We start from the raw sequence: 11,216 nt of genomic DNA, 5'->3' as shown, positions 1-11,216 counted from the left end.
GTAGCGTGTGCCGGGCAGGGTGGTTCCAGCCTTTGTCTGTGGTCTTATCTGTGTAGTCTGTCTTTGGTGTCTTAGACCTTTGTCTGTTCTCGACGTTGGATTTATGCTCAAGCAGCAAGGCACGGCGCCTCGGGCGGCACCCCGCAGTCTCAAACACCTGTATTCATCGGCATAGCGCCAGTCGGGTGCCGCGTTTCTTGCATGAGAAGCCTAAAGCGTGGATAGGTGCGGTGCCACGGAAGTGTCTGGACGGTCCCCGTTTGCGGCGCGGTTCCCAGCTGCGTGAGCAGCTCTGTTCTCTGGCCGTCCGTTTTCAGGGCGCGGGCCTTCTGTCCCGCATCGTTGCGCTCTTAGGTCTTGAAGTCCGGTTTCCCGCATGTACATCTTCTCAGTTTGGCGAGTAACTTCTTGTCACGGGTCGTGACGTTCTGCACGTTCTCTGGGGTTTCCGTCGAGGCCCCTCACTTCACCGTTACGATCTCGCACGTCACTTTGCTCGATGACGTCTTTGTTCGTGGTGGCGTCACTTTGCTCGATGACGTCTTTGTTCGTGGTGGCGTCACTTTGCTCGATGACGTCTTTGTTCGTGGTGGCGTCACTTTCGCTGAGAGTTTTCTCTCATCTTTGAGGTTCATTGTAGGATTTTGTGTAGTGTCAGTGTGTCCATCCGTGCGTGTGTGGCTCGGAGCCGCCCTGCCCGGGGGTGTGGAGTCGGGGGTAGGTGGGTCCGCAGAAAGAGTGTGTGGTGAACCCAGCCATCGGGCTAGGCTGTTGGGGCCGAGGGGGTCCGGTCACGTGGGATCGAGTAGCCATCGGAGGGCTGCGTGGGCAGCTTTTGTTGGTAATGTTCTAAGGGGGGCAGCAGAGCTAAGTGGGAGAGGCCGTTCAGCAGTAGCGACGGAGATTGCCTCTCCAAGGTATTGAGGCCGCTCTGTGTGGCGTTTAAGATTAGCGGCCTTTGGTTCTGGCAGGCTGTAGTTGGGCTGTAGATGGCATTTGTCAATGGGAACACTTGTCATTATGAAGCTATCTCTCCGCCTCCAGGTGACTAAATTTGATTTTTTTTTTTTTTTTTTTCTTTTTTCAGGTGCAGGGGGACGCACCGTGTGGGGCGACGTAGGAGAGCCGAGCGGAGCTCTGTCAGAAGGCCGGTCAGTGCGTGGTCTTAGAGGGAAGCTGTGACCGGTGGCTCTGTGATGACTACGTGAGGGTATTTTTCCATTTCAGTTGGAAGCTTGAAGCAACGAGAGCCGTGTGATACGGGCACCGGGGCTGATTCTGTCCGGGTAAGCTGTGATCGGTGAGTGATTGGGTAGCAGTTAGTTGTTTGGGTGTTGTATTGCCAGCGAAGCGATAAGCGACTGGTGTTGTTTGGTTTTTACAGGTGGCGCGCAAGGGTGAAGACGGTGACCCGAAGTGGCGGAGGACGGGCCGGCGAGTTGTCGCGGTGAAGGGGCGGGAGATGAGAATCGGTGGCCAGGGGCTACGGTTGCGGGCAGTGTCTCGGCGCGTGCTGTATCGCTGGGGTTTTTGCAGGTGCCGCAAGCAGGCTCGGTGGGGTGGTGCCGCGTGCTGATGAGCCGTAGGAGCAGGCGAGGGGCTTGCGGGCAGGGTAGGTGTCTCGTAACCAAGTATGGCGTGGTAGCTCAGTGAAGCGTTTCCCTTTGGAATTTGCAGGTGCCGTGCAGGCTGCCTTTGGAATCGGAGGAGAATTTTAGGTGAGCTGTGTTGTAGAGAGGAGGCGCCTGGGGCTGGTGAGTTATTTAAGTGCAATTGTAACTTTGTGTCTCTCGGGCACTACAAGGAACGAGCACCAGAGCCTGTGGACGGCGGCGTTAGTGGAGAGCAGGCGAGTGGAATGCCACGGCGCATCTGAGCTGGGGATGGCGCAGGAAAAGTGCGTGTTGACCGATGACACTGTTGTCTGTAGATTCCTGTGTGGTGTTTTTGTTTGACCAATTTTTTTTTTTTCCCTCTTTTTTTTCTTTCAGATGATGAAGAGAAATCTGGTGAATGCAGGATGAATCCCCTTGGTTGCCTGTGGTGTTTTTCTTGTTGAGGATGGCTTCAGACCCATCACTCTTGGAAAGATAAGGTGAGGAAGCCACGAGCCACGGAGCTCGAAGCTGAGGGACAAGTTTTGGAGTCACAGGGACGGCTTTTAAAGTTAGCGTAGGGCAGAGGGCTGTCGCGGAGCAGTCCCCTTTGGGCAGGTAAAGGGAGCGGGTTACTCTCCAGCCCGACGGTAGCGTGTGCCGGGCAGGGCGGTTCCAGCCTGTGTCTTCGGTGTCTTAGACCTTCGTCGGATCTCGATGTCGGGTTTGCGCCCCAGCAGCAAGGCACGGCGCCTCGGGCGGCACCCCGGAGTCTCAAACACCTGTATTCATCGGCATAGCGCCAGTCGGGCGCCGCTTTTCTTGCATGAAAGGCCTAAAGCGTGGATAGGTGCGGTGCCACGGAAGTGTCTGGACGGTCCTCGTTTGCGGCGCGGTTCCCAGCTGCGTGAGCAGCTTTGTTCTCTGGCCGTCCGTTTTCAGGGCGCGGGCCTTCTGTCCCGCATCGTTGCGCTCTTAGGTCTTGAAGCCCGGTTTCCCGCATGTACGTCTTCTCAGTTTGGCGAGTAACTTCTTGTCACGGGTCGTGACGTTCTGCACGTTCTCTGGGGTTTCCGTCGAGGCCCCTCACTTCACCGTTACGATCTCGCACGTCACTTTGCTCGATGACGTCTTTGTTCGTGGTGGCGTCACTTTGCTCGATGACGTCTTTGTTCGTGGTGGCGTCACTTTGCTCGATGACGTCTTTGTTCGTGGTGGCGTCACTTTCGCTGAGAGTTTTCTCTCATCTTTGAGGTTCATTGTAGGATTTTGTGTAGTGTCAGTGTGTCCATCCGTGCGTGTGTGGCTCGGAGCCGCCCTGCCCGGGGGTGTGGAGTCGGGGGTAGGTGGGTCCGCAGAAAGAGTGTGTGGTGAACCCAGCCATCGGGCTAGGCTGTTGGGGCCGAGGGGGTCCGGTCACGTGGGATCGAGTAGCCATCGGAGGGCTGCGTGGGCAGCTTTTGTTGGTAATGTTCTAAGGGGGGCAGCAGAGCTAAGTGGGAGAGGCCGTTCAGCAGTAGCGACGGAGATTGCCTCTCCAAGGTATTGAGGCCGCTCTGTGTGGCGTTTAAGATTAGCGGCCTTTGGTTCTGGCAGGCTGTAGTTGGGCTGTAGATGGCATTTGTCAATGGGAACACTTGTCATTATGAAGCTATCTCTCCGCCTCCAGGTGACTAAATTTGATTTTTTTTTTTTTTTTTTTTTTTCTTTTTTCAGGTGCAGGGGGACGCACCGTGTGGGGCGACGTAGGAGAGCCGAGCGGAGCTCTGTCAGAAGGCCGGTCAGTGCGTGGTCTTAGAGGGAAGCTGTGACCGGTGGCTCTGTGATGACTACGTGAGGGTATTTTTCCATTTCAGTTGGAAGCTTGAAGCAACGAGAGCCGTGTGATACGGGCACCGGGGCTGATTCTGTCCGGGTAAGCTGTGATCGGTGAGTGATTGGGTAGCAGTTAGTTGTTTGGGTGTTGTATTGCCAGCGAAGCGATAAGCGACTGGTGTTGTTTGGTTTTTACAGGTGGCGCGCAAGGGTGAAGACGGTGACCCGAAGTGGCGGAGGACGGGCCGGCGAGTTGTCGCGGTGAAGGGGCGGGAGATGAGAATCGGTGGCCAGGGGCTACGGTTGCGGGCAGTGTCTCGGCGCGTGCTGTATCGCTGGGGTTTTTGCAGGTGCCGCAAGCAGGCTCGGTGGGGTGGTGCCGCGTGCTGATGAGCCGTAGGAGCAGGCGAGGGGCTTGCGGGCAGGGTAGGTGTCTCGTAACCAAGTATGGCGTGGTAGCTCAGTGAAGCGTTTCCCTTTGGAATTTGCAGGTGCCGTGCAGGCTGCCTTTGGAATCGGAGGAGAATTTTAGGTGAGCTGTGTTGTAGAGAGGAGGCGCCTGGGGCTGGTGAGTTATTTAAGTGCAATTGTAACTTTGTGTCTCTCGGGCACTACAAGGAACGAGCACCAGAGCCTGTGGACGGCGGCGTTAGTGGAGAGCAGGCGAGTGGAATGCCACGGCGCATCTGAGCTGGGGATGGCGCAGGAAAAGTGCGTGTTGACCGATGACACTGTTGTCTGTAGATTCCTGTGTGGTGTTTTTGTTTGACCAATTTTTTTTTTTTCCCTCTTTTTTTTCTTTCAGATGATGAAGAGAAATCTGGTGAATGCAGGATGAATCCCCTTGGTTGCCTGTGGTGTTTTTCTTGTTGAGGATGGCTTCAGACCCATCACTCTTGGAAAGATAAGGTGAGGAAGCCACGAGCCACGGAGCTCGAAGCTGAGGGACAAGTTTTGGAGTCACAGGGACGGCTTTTAAAGTTAGCGTAGGGCAGAGGGCTGTCGCGGAGCAGTCCCCTTTGGGCAGGTAAAGGGAGCGGGTTACTCTCCAGCCCGACGGTAGCGTGTGCCGGGCAGGGCGGTTCCAGCCTGTGTCTTCGGTGTCTTAGACCTTCGTCGGATCTCGATGTCGGGTTTGCGCCCCAGCAGCAAGGCACGGCGCCTCGGGCGGCACCCCGGAGTCTCAAACACCTGTATTCATCGGCATAGCGCCAGTCGGGCGCCGCTTTTCTTGCATGAAAGGCCTAAAGCGTGGATAGGTGCGGTGCCACGGAAGTGTCTGGACGGTCCTCGTTTGCGGCGCGGTTCCCAGCTGCGTGAGCAGCTTTGTTCTCTGGCCGTCCGTTTTCAGGGCGCGGGCCTTCTGTCCCGCATCGTTGCGCTCTTAGGTCTTGAAGCCCGGTTTCCCGCATGTACGTCTTCTCAGTTTGGCGAGTAACTTCTTGTCGCGGGTCGTGACATTCTGCACGTTCTTCGGGGTTTCCGTCGAGGCCCCTCACTTCACCGTTACGATCTCGCGCGTCATTTTGCTCGATGACGTCTTTGTTCGAGGGGGCGTCACTTTCGCTCAGAGTTTTCTCTCATCTTTGAGGTTCACTGTAGGATTTCGTGTAGTGTCAGTGTGTCCATCCGTGCGTGTGTGGCTTGGAGCCGCCCTGCCCGGGGGTGTGGAGTCAGGGGTAGGTGGGTCGGCAGAAAGTGTGTGGTGAACCCAGCGATCGGGCTAGGCTGTTGGGGCCGAGGGGGTCCGATCATGTGGGATCGAGTAGCCATCGGCAGGCTGTACGGACAGCTCTTCCATCAGCGGTTTTTGAGATGAGCAGCGACATGTTGAACATGCTGGTCAGCAGTAGTGCAGGAGTCTGCACCTCAAAGACAAAAAAAGGCTGCTTCGTGTGGCACTTTGAGTATGGGATAACGTTATATTTTTATGGCAGGCTGTGTTGGTGTCTAGATAGTATTTGTAAATGGGAATGTGACCGTTGGAATGAGGAAGCCATCGCTTCCCATCCAGGTGACTTGTTTGATGTTGTTTTTCAGATGCAGAGGGAGAAGCTGCGCAGGGCGACGTAACAGAGCCGAGCGGAGCACTATAAGAAGGCGGGTCGCCATGTGCGGCGTTAGAGGGAAGATGTGACCGGTGGTTCTATGACAGCGTGTGTGTGTGTGTGTGTGTGTGTGTGCGTGTGTGTGTGTGTTGTTTTATTTTTTTCCCGAATTGAATCCTTGATGCGATGAGCTGACTCAGTGGCCGACTCGGTCCAGGTGACCGGCGATCGGTGGGCTGAAGTATCGGTCCTTTTTCAGGCTGGTCAAGTTGTAAGGAACCCGTGCCGTTTGTGCTTTACAGGTGGGGCGCAAGACCCAGGGCTGCCACCCAAAGTGACGGAGGATGGGCCGGAAAGTTGTCAAGGTCAAGAAGCGGGACACGGGAATTTTTATCCACGGCCTGAAGTTTCAGAGTGTATCTCAGCACGTGTTGCTTTGCTTGTGTTCTTGCAGGTGCCGCACACAGGCTGGGATGGGCGATGCTGCACGCTGATGAGCAGTTCTAGCCGGCGAGGCCAGCGCAGGCCCCATCGGTGTCTAATAGCAAAGTGTCACGTGGCAGCTCAGTGAAGCGTTTCTCCCTTTTAATCTGCAGGCATTGTGCGGGTCGCCTTTGGGAGCGGATGAGGGTTTGAGGTGAGCCGGGTAGTCGAGAGGAGGCGTGCGGGGCCGGTGACTTCTTGGGAGCGCAAGAATAATTTTGAGTCTCTCGGTGTTTTAGGTGTCACTAATGATGACTCGCCGCACGGGAGAAGAAGCGGAAGGATGTCAAGGAGGATTCTAAACCTGCTCAAGTGACTCGGATCTGGGGTGTAGAGGAACACGTATACCATCCTAATTGTTGTTTAGTCTTGTCTGCTTGACAGGCAGACCATCTGCGTTTTGATAACACAGGCCTGCGAGAGACTCAGAAGCACCTTGTTGGACAAGCTTGAGATTCCCGCCCCCCTGTGGAAAGGGCAAAGCGTGGCAGTGAAATTTGGCTGTGGCAATCCCCGATATACAGGTGTAAACAGCCCATTTGGCGATGCTCTAGCACAGACGGATCGATGCCTGGATCTGCGCTCGTGTGCCTCTGCCCGGGCCCCCCTTTGGGAATTTCCCGGCTGGCGGTGTAATGACAAAGTACTTACTCGTCACACTTCACCTGTGTTTTTGTGGCTCTTCCCGCGGCCTTCCCGTGCGCGCTCACACGCAGCCGCAGCATTTGACTTTGGAGTTGACACGGAGCAGGTAAGCAGAAACGCAGCGGCGCTTCTGAGGAGGGGCGTGTTGCGGTAAAGGTCCGTGTTGACTGACGCGATGCCGACTGACCGCACTCTTGTGTGGGGTTTGGGTATGTCTTTAAAGGTGACGAAGAGGATCCTGGCGACTGCAGGACGAATTCCGTTGGCGGACTGCGGTTTTCCTCGTTGCGAATGGATTAAGCCTCCCGGCCCTCTGAAAGATAAGTCGAGGGAGCGGCATCGCAGTGTGGTCGGGGGAAGGAGGGGACGAGGTCGGCAATTGCAGGGACAGGTATTAAAGGTAGCGTAGGGCAGAGGGCTGTCCAGGAGCGGTCCCCTTTGGGTGGGTAAAGGGGCAGCGGGTTACTCGTCAGCACGATGCTAGCGTGTGCCGGGCAGGGCGGTTCCAGCCTGTGTCTGTTGTCGTACAGTCTGTGTGATACGTCTTCCGTGTTGTAGAGCTTCGTCCGTTCTTAATGTCGTCGTTGCGCTTTGCACGAGGAGCACGACACGTGCCTCGTGTGCAGCCCGTGGGGCTTGATCGGCAGTACTCATCAGCATGGCGCCAATCGGGTGTCACTCTCGTCGCTTTATGAGCTTAAAGTGTGGATCGGTCTTGAGCCTCAGAAGGCTTTTCGGTCGCCCCGCTTTTGTAGCATCGTTCCCGGCTGCACGAGCAGCTCTGCTCTCTACCCATCCATTTTCCGGGACCGGGTGTCGTTCCCTTCATCCTCATGTTCTTCTGTGTCGAAGCCGGGCTTCCCGCACATACGTCATCTCGGTTTTGAGAGTCACTTCTCGTCACGGGCCCCGACGGTCTACTCTTTCTTTTGCGTGTTTCCCAGAGCGTCCTCACGTCACCGTTGTGGTCTCGCAGGTGTTCTTGCCCGACAGCGACTTCCATCCCTGCGTCATTCTTCTCGCTGAGAGTTTTCTCTCACGTTTGAGGCGGGTCGTTTGTGGTGTTCCGTGTAGTATCTGTGCATGTCTGCGTGGCTCGGAGTCGCCCTGCCCAGGGGTGTAGAGTCAGGGGTAGGTGGGATAGCCGTAACAGTCTACAATTAATATGTCGATGTGTCGAGGCAAAGGCGGTAAGGTCATTTTGGACCGAATAGCCGGCAGCAGATTTTGCCAACGGGTTTTTCATTAACGCTTTATGGGGAAGGGCAGAGCTCTGCGGGAGGGGCCGTTCAGCGGCAGCGCAGGAGACTGCATCTCAAAGACGCCAAGGATGTTTTGCGTGGGGCTTGAAGTTTGTGGTGTGGGTGTGGTGTGTTTTTTTTTTTTTTGTTTTTTTTTTTTTCTTTCTGGCGAGCTGCCAGTTGGCGTGCAGATGAGGTTTCTAAAAAGGATGGAGACTTTATTGTTACGAAGCTATCTCTCTGCATCCAGCTGATCGTCGCTGTTGGTTTTTCAGATACGAAGGGACAAGCTGCGCAGGGTGACGCAGCAGAGCCGAGCAGAGCACCGTGAGCAGGTGGGTCATTGTTTTTGGTACTAGAGGGGAGATATGACCGTTATCTCTGTGACAGCAGTTAGACTCGGCTGTCGTTTTCTTGTTGTTTTTCCCCAGTTTCAATTCCTGAATGTGTTAGGTGCCAGAAAGAAGGACGGTCACAGCACCCGACTCCGGAATCCGTGCAGATCAGGTGAGCGGAACACAACGGCGTGTCCGAGGCGGGGGCTGTCACAGGAAAAGTCTATGTTGACCGATGCGATGCTTCCCAATGGCACTGTTGCCTGCGCATTTTTTTTGTTTGTTTTTGCAGGCGATGAAGAAGAATCTGTCGCCTGCAGGAATAATGCCGTTTGCCAATCGGGGTCTTTTTTGTCGAGGATGGATTAGGAGTCCAGGCCCTCCAAAAGGTCAGCAGAGGGACTCGCGGCGGAGATTGTTTGGGGAGCGAGGGGACAGGGTCGGCAACTGCGGAGACGGGTTTTAAAGTTAGCGTAGGGCAGAGGGCTGTCCCGGAGCGGTCCCCTTCGGGCAGGTAAAGGGAGGGGGTCGCTCTTCAGCGTGAGGGTAGTGTGCACCCGTCAGGGCCGTTCCGGCTCACGTCTGTCATCATGTAGTTTGTGTGGTCCGTTTTCTCTGTCTTGCGTAAGACCTTCCTCTGGTCTCGAAGTCTCCGTAGCTCTTTTGCGATCCACAGGCACCTCGGTAGCCCTCCCGAGTGTCTAGAGAGCGTCGTCTCGTCGGCATAGTGCCCCTCGAGCCGTTCTCGTCTCGATAGCCTACTTTAAAGCGTCCTTCCATCCAGTGCGTATTATGTTGCGGATCTTTCCGATCAGTCTCCACTCGTGGCGGCCAGCCAGGCGGCACGTGCGGCTCCGTCGTCGAGATTCCCATTTCCACAGAGTACTCTTCTGGGGTTTCGTTCCCGTGCCCTTAAGGGGTTGAGGTCTTAAAGCCTGCCTTCTCATGCATCCGCCGTTATGAGTTTGACAGTCGCGTTCTGTCAGGGGTGGCAGTCGTCGCTTCTCTTTCGGGGCCACTGTAAGGCATCTGCATCATCGTGGCGCCGTAGGGCTTCTGCGCTGGCATCATTGACCGTACGGGAGTCGTTCTCACCCACAGTCTTATAGCGTCTCACGGTCACTCTTGTGGCCTCTGCGTGCGGCACAGGTCTGCGTCTGCCGCCTGCGATCGGACCTTCAAGTGTACTTAACATCGCAGATGTAGCTGGAGGGTCACCTTTGGGGAGGCGATGGGGCCCAGACGGACCGCTCTGCTCCGCTCTTGTACTTTCTGGTCCCATAGAGATGTCCTACGGCATCTCATCCGCGTGTCTTTCTGGGGTCGGGTCCCAAACCCAAGCTTCTCGCGCACGTTTCATTCGAGAGTTGCGTTGCGTTGCATTGCAGCAGTCTAGTTTTGACTGCCGTCCGAGACCGCCTCGGTCGGCAGCGCTTGTGTGTTTTTTTTTTTTCTTTTTGCTTTGTCAAGGTCTGTATTTGGGTATGTGTCGCATCGTACCGCCCTGTAATTGTCGAGACCGTCTCACAGCGTAACTCCGTCTTGCGTTTTCTGTCGGCCTGTTCTGTATTTGAATGTGTACGGCACTGTTAGGTTTTGCGTTGTACCGCCCTGGAATTGTCTCAACCTCCATCGGAGACCGTTTCACGTTGTATCGGCCCATGTTGCGGTTTGTCTCGCACCGTGCCGCCCTGTAACTATCTCGACCGCCACGCGAGACAGTCTCGCTTCATATCGTCCCGTACTGTGTTTGTTTTTTTTTTTTTTTTTTTTTTTTGTAGTCGATCGGTCTGTACCACAACGCACCGTGCTTTGTTTGGCATCGTATCGGCTTTGCATCGTATCGCACTGTGAGCTGGATGTCTCCCGATTGCCATCCGAGACCGTCTTGTATCGTATGACCCCGTATTGCATCGTTTCTCACATTGTATAGCTCTGTAACGGTCTCAACTGACATCGGAGATGGGTTTGCATTGTATGACCCTGGTGGTTTGTTTTGGGTTGTTTTTTAATTGGATCATTGCCTGTTTAAATGCCTATTCCACTGTACGTCTCTGTATTGGTTTTGTATTGTATTCCTCTGTAGTAGTCTTGACTGACTTTGGAGACCATCTCATATTGCGTAGCTCTACTTTGTATCCCATCGTGACGCTCCTTAACCATCTCGGCCGCCAGCAGAGATCATCTGGCTTTGTGCTGCCCCGTACTGTGTGTTGTTACTGGATTACTGTGTATCTGAATGTGTATTGTAGTGTTCTGCTGAGTATCGGTTCTGCATTGTACTACCGTGAAATAGTGTCGACCGCCGTCTGAGACGGTCTGGCATCATACCACCGCGTATTGTGGTTTTTTTTACTGCACTGTTCTGTATTTCGATGCGTACTGCCTTCTTCAGCTACGTATTGGATTTGCCGCGTCTTGGTCCGCATCAGCATCTACCGACAGACGGGAGCGGCTGGCAGCGTATCGCTCCAAATCGGTGTTTGCCTTCTATCGGCACCCCTCCGTAATCATCCGGACCGCTGCCGGAGAGCACCATGCGTCGTCCCACTCCCTAACCGTCTGTACTGCTGTCGGAGATGGACGCTCATTGTACCACCCTGTATCATATTTTGTCTCGATGGCGCTCTAAGCGCACGTCAAGTTGTTTGACTTGGGTGCACATTACAGGGCTCTATGGTTGTATGTATCGTATGGTATTGTGTAGGCAGCGTAGATGGCTAAAGGGTCTCCGTCTCCCTGTCCGTGGCCGGGCGCGGAGCGAATGCGAAACAGACAGTGAGGTAAGGTAAGGTAAGACAGTAATGCCTTTGCAGTTGTAATGCAGTTGTTGTAGGTGACTTGCAGTAAGCGTGCAGAAAGAGCAGAGGCATAGAGCAGTGTGACAGGGCTCAGAGCAGTCAGCGATTTGCAGGCTCGTAGGGCAAATAACTGGAATAAAATAACCTCGGCCTGGCGCATCTCCCCACCCCACCCCACCCCCCCCGCCTTAGTTTTTTTTGCCCGGTCCCGGCCGCTCTGCGAGGTGACGTTCATTGCCAAAGTTTGGGCGGA

General features: G+C 55.0%; 4 long non-coding RNA genes across 4 annotated transcripts; all 4 read left to right on the top strand.

The window, feature by feature from the left end:
* The first annotated feature begins 1,085 nt into the window (after positions 1–1,085).
* On the top strand, positions 1,086–1,865 carry LOC309685273. The gene is made up of 5 exons (XR_014270425.1): positions 1,086–1,151; positions 1,228–1,286; positions 1,385–1,434; positions 1,678–1,718; positions 1,805–1,865. It is a non-coding gene; the product is annotated as an uncharacterized lncRNA (long non-coding RNA).
* Positions 1,866–3,479: 1,614 nt separating this feature from the next.
* Positions 3,480–4,089, top strand: LOC309685275. Its single transcript, XR_014270427.1, has 4 exons — positions 3,480–3,510; positions 3,609–3,658; positions 3,902–3,942; positions 4,029–4,089. It is a non-coding gene; the product is annotated as an uncharacterized lncRNA (long non-coding RNA).
* A 142-nt stretch (positions 4,090–4,231) lies between these two features.
* Positions 4,232–6,958, top strand: LOC309685271. The gene is made up of 6 exons (XR_014270421.1): positions 4,232–4,319; positions 5,451–5,568; positions 5,761–5,823; positions 6,055–6,095; positions 6,181–6,692; positions 6,810–6,958. It is a non-coding gene; the product is annotated as an uncharacterized lncRNA (long non-coding RNA).
* Positions 6,959–8,101: 1,143 nt separating this feature from the next.
* LOC309685274 lies at positions 8,102–9,991 on the top strand. Its single transcript, XR_014270426.1, has 4 exons — positions 8,102–8,162; positions 8,259–8,334; positions 8,455–8,551; positions 9,944–9,991. It is a non-coding gene; the product is annotated as an uncharacterized lncRNA (long non-coding RNA).
* Positions 9,992–11,216: the final 1,225 nt, after the last annotated feature.

This window comes from Vanellus vanellus (assembly GCF_965231255.1).
Source record: "Vanellus vanellus genome assembly, contig: HAP1_SCAFFOLD_1417, whole genome shotgun sequence".
Lineage (NCBI taxonomy): Eukaryota > Metazoa > Chordata > Aves > Charadriiformes > Charadriidae > Vanellus > Vanellus vanellus.
The sequence above is the reverse complement of the archived record's forward strand: the minus strand, read 5'-3'. Positions and strand labels throughout refer to the sequence as shown.